Source organism: Entelurus aequoreus, linkage group LG28 (assembly GCF_033978785.1).
Source record: "Entelurus aequoreus isolate RoL-2023_Sb linkage group LG28, RoL_Eaeq_v1.1, whole genome shotgun sequence".
NCBI lineage: Eukaryota > Metazoa > Chordata > Actinopteri > Syngnathiformes > Syngnathidae > Entelurus > Entelurus aequoreus.
In genome coordinates, this window is record NC_084758.1 from 34,694,149 (window position 1) to 34,699,148 (window position 5,000).

General features: G+C 35.3%; 1 protein-coding gene across 1 annotated transcript in view; it reads left to right on the top strand.

Annotated features, from left to right (window-relative positions):
• Window positions 1-1,773: 1,773 nt before the first annotated feature.
• Window positions 1,774-5,000, top strand: part of LOC133645046 (phospholipid-transporting ATPase ABCA1-like) — a 116,919-nt gene continuing 113,692 nt past the window's right edge. The window contains exon 1 of the mRNA XM_062039836.1: window positions 1,774-2,067. The gene's annotated coding sequence lies outside the window, so the exon portion shown is untranslated. The remainder of the gene's footprint in view (window positions 2,068-5,000) is intronic.

Here is a 5,000-nt window from a genome sequence, read left to right on the forward strand (position 1 = left end):
AAACTCAAATAGAATTTGAAAATCCAAGAAAATATTTTAAAGACTTGGTCTTCACTTGTTTAAATAAATTCATTAATTTTTTTACTTTGCTTCTTATAACTTTCAGAAAGACAAATTTAGAGAAGAAATACAACCTTAAAAATGATTTTAGGATTTTTAAACACATATACCTTTTAAATTCCTTCCTCTTCTTTCCTGACAATTTAAATCAATGTTCAAGTAAATGTATTTTTTTTATTGTAAAGAATAATAAATAAATTTTAATTTAATTCTTCATTTTAGCTTCTGTTTTTTCGACGAAGAATATTTGTGAAATATTTCTTCAAACTTATGATTAAAATTCAAAAAAATTATCCTGGCAAATCTAGAAAATCTGTAGAATCAAATTTAAATCTTATTTCAAAGTCTTTTGAATTTATTTTAAAATTTTTGTTCTGGAAAATCTAGAAGAAATAATGATTTGTCTTTGTTAGAAATATAGCTTGGTCCAATTTGTTATATATTCTAACAAAGTGTAGATTGGATTTTAACCTATTTAAAATATGTCATCAAAATTCTAAAATTAATCTTTATCAGGAAAAATTACTAATGATGTTCCATAAATTATTTTTTTAAGTTTTTCTCTTCTTTTTTTCGGTTGAAATTAGAATTTGAAAAATTCGAAATTGAAGATAAACTATGTTTCAAAATTTAATTGTCATTTTTTTTGGTGTTTTCTCCTCTTTTAAACCGTTCAATTAAGTGTAAATATCATTAATTATTAATAATAACATAGAGTTAAAGGTAAATTGAGCAAATTGGCTATTTCTGGCAATTTATTTAAGTGTGTATCAAACTGGTAGCTCTTCGCATGAATCACTACCCAAGAAGTAGCTCTTGCTTTCAAAAAGGTTGCTGACCCCTGATATAGTCTATAGCCTAGCTAGCTATTTTGGAAAACCGGACAACGAGAGGATACCAAAGGCAGCGTTAAGATGGACACCACCGGGAAAACGTAAGCCAGGGCGGCCTAAGAACACCTGGCGAAGAACAGTTGTACTTAAACAATACATGTAGCCCTCAAATCTCTCAATATTTTATACACTGACACTTGATCTTGTTGTTAACTTCCGCGTCTCTTTCTTAGTAGCGCGCAGGCTAAGCTAACTAGCAAGCTAAGCTAAGCCTGAGAAGCTTTAAAGTTCACTGACACGAGTCTGACGCAAATAATACATTTTCGTTTTTTCACACGATATGCGAATAAGTAAAAATGCGTAAATGAAGGATTTAACGCCGACTTCCAAGCCACAACGCTCGTTAAATGCTTTTTCTGTCAATGCTGTGTTCGCTGTGAGCTGCTTTGTTTTCAACGATGCTAGGGGATTGGTAGGCGGAAGTGACGTAGGTCCGCCCTCACCCATTGTAAGTGTATCTTGTGTTTTTTATGTGGATTTAATTTAAAAAATAAAAAAAATAAAAAACGATACCGATAATTTCCAATATTAAATTTTAAAGCATTTATCGGACATCTCTAGTATTTACACTTGTCTTTATGTTGGGAGTTGTCCTTTATTTTGGAGGAGCGCGCTCTTCGACCGGACGTGGGCGACACCGCAGAGGTCAACATTCTTATCGCAGTTTTATCAGCTTGTTATGTTGATATTATGTTGTTGCAACTGCGCTGGGTCGCAACACGGACAGAAAGTAAAATCAAAGTTCGACAATTCATTATTTATTTGCCAGTTGAGATGAGCTTTTTTTTTGTCTGGAAAGGAAAATGTGAAGTAAAACGTCCGGTAAAGAAAACTTACCGGCAGGTATCGGCGTGAATAATGAGTAGTTGCACGGCAGCTGTGTGAATGTGGAAATAGTGTCAAAGCGCTTCGAGTAGCTTTAAGGTAGAACAGCGCTATAAGCCATTGACGTATGTTGTCTTATTTTGAAAGTCCCGACGGAAGCAGCATGTGTGCTGAGTGCGGCGACCATCAGTCTGAGCAGAGCAGGCGGACTCACGACTTCGCTGTGGTTTTGTCCGCACTAACACAACTAAAGCAACACAACAGCAACAACAACAACAGCAGCGGACTGGTAAGTGGGCATGACGTCATGTGTGTGTTTAGCAACAAGACAACGTGATTGTTCACTAAAGTGTGTCGCAACAAGTGGACTAAAACCGACAAAAAAGCCACAAATGAAAACTAACCAAAGAGCAAAAGTTATTTTTGTGTCACTTCTAAGCAACTTGATGGACTTCATCGATAAGACCTGTCAATCAATCAATGATTAATCACTTGCTTATTTCTTCAAATGTGTCATTGTTTGCCTTTTTACACAATATAGATCGTCTTTATTGATCGCCATATTTAACTAAGTGGATTCATTCATAACGTTTACATTTTTTAAATTTGGTCAACAAAAAAAAAACTAAACATTAGCCACGCTAATCAACTTTCTAATTATCTATAATGTTAGCCAAGCTAATTCATCTATAATGTTAGCCATGCTAATGAACATGTTAATGAATCTATAATGTTAGCAATGCTAATGAACATGCTAATTAATCTATAATGTTAGCCATGCTAATGAACATGCTAATGAATCTATAATGTTAGCCATGCTAATGAACATGCTAAAAAATCCATAATGTTAGCCATGCTAATGAACTTAAGCTATAATGTTAACCAAGCTAATGAACATGCTAATTAATCTATAATGTTAGCCATGCTAATTAACGTAAGCTATAATGTTAGCCAAGCTAATGAACATGCTAATAAATCTATAATGTTAGCCATGCTAATTAATCTATAATGTTAGCCATGCTAATGAACATGCTAATTAATCTATAATGTTAGCCATGCTAATGAACATGCTAATTAATCTATAATGTTAGCCATGCTAATTAACGTAGGCTATAATGTTAGCCAAGCTAATGAACATGCTAATGAATCTATAATGTTAGCCATGCTAATGAACATGCTAATTAATCTATAATGTTAGCCATGCTAATGAACATGATGATTAATCTATAATGTTAGCCATGCTAATGTACATGCTAATTAATCTATAATGTTAGCCATGCTAATGAACATGCTAATGAGTCTATAATGTTAGCCAAGCTAATGAATCTATAATGTTAGCCATGCTAATTAACATGTTAATGAATCTATAATGTTAGCCATGCTAATGAACATGCTAATTAATCTATAATGTTAGCCATGCTAATGTACATGCTAATGAATCTATAATGTTAGCCATGCTAATGTACATGCTAATTAATCTATAATGTTAGCCATGCTAATTAACGTAGGCTATAATGTTAGCCAAGCTAATGAACATGCTAATGAATCTATAATGTTAGCCATGCTAATGAACATGCTAATTAATCTATAATGTTAGCCATGCTAATGAACATGATAATTAATCTATAATGTTAGCCATGCTAATGTACATGCTAATTAATCTATAATGTTAGCCATGCTAATGAACATGCTAATGAGTCTATAATGTTAGCCAAGCTAATGAATCTATAATGTTAGCCATGCTAATGAACATGTTAATGAATCTATAATGTTAGCCATGCTAATGAACATGCTAATTAATCTATAATGTTAGCCATGCTAATGAACATGCTAATTAATCTATAATGTTAGCCATGCTAATGAACATGCTAATGAATCTATAATGTTAGCCATGCTAATGAACATGCTAATGAATCTATAATGTTAGCCATGCTAATGAACATGCTAATGAATCTATAATGTTAGCCATGCTAATGAACATGCTAATGAATCTATAATGTTAGCCAGGGGTGTCAAACTCAAATACAGAGTGGGCCAAAATGTCAAAGTGAACAAAGCCGCGGGCCAAGGTTGGACAAATGAACCTTTTAATAGGGACCCAAACAAGTTTTAATAGGGACCCAAACAAGTTTTAATAGGGACCCAAACAAGTTTTAATAGGGACCCAAACAAGTTTTAATAGGGACCCAAACAATTGTGCATTGAATATTGAACAAGCAAGGCTTATATAACTTTATAGTGACATGCAAAATCCAGTTTCAAATAATAATAATAACAATTAAAAAATATCAATGGCATATCAAATACAATTTAAATAAAAATGGAATGCCTCTTTTCTATTTGCAGCCTTCTGAGGTAAATATCAACATTAACTTTTTCCACAGGCTAATACATTTCAAAATAAAATAACAATGAATAAAGCAACCATTCAGGACTTTAAAGTGCTCAGTTTGCAACACACTGATCTAATCTGATGTGCCCAAGCCAGATACCTGACATCTTTTCTGGGATGCTAGCTCATTCATGTCGGGGCTCAGGCTTTGAGCTGAGGCAACCTTCATTATGGGGCTCAGGCTTTGAGCTGAGGCAACCTTCATTATGGGGCTCAGGCTTTGAGCTGAGGCAACCTTCATTATGGGGCTCAGGCTTTGAGCTGAGGCAACCTTCATTATGGGGCTCAGGCTTTGAGCTGAGGCAACCCTCATTATCCAACCAAGGTGTTCATCAGTCATTATATCTCGTAGTCCACAGTCGTGGGGGCGTGTCTTTAACGTCCTCTACGTGCTGTCGTCACGTCCGCTTTTCATCCATTCTAACGACGTGCCGGCCCACTCACAAGATATGTGCCACTTCAGCACGCACACACATGTGAATGCAACGCATAGTTGGTCAACAGCCATACAGGTCACACTAAGGGTGACCGTATAAACAACTTTAACACTGTTACAAATATGCGCCACACTGTGAATCCACACCAAACAAGAATGACCAACACATTTCGGGAGAACATCCGCACCGTAACACAACATAAACACAACAGAACGAATACCCAGAATCCCATGCGGCCCTAACTCTTCCGGGCTGCAACATACACCTCCGCTACCACCAAACCCCGCCCCCCGGTATGTTAGCCACATGCTAATGAAGGTATGTTAGCCACACGCTAATAAAGGTATGTTAGCCACATGCTAATGAAGGTATGTTAGCCACACGCTAATGAAG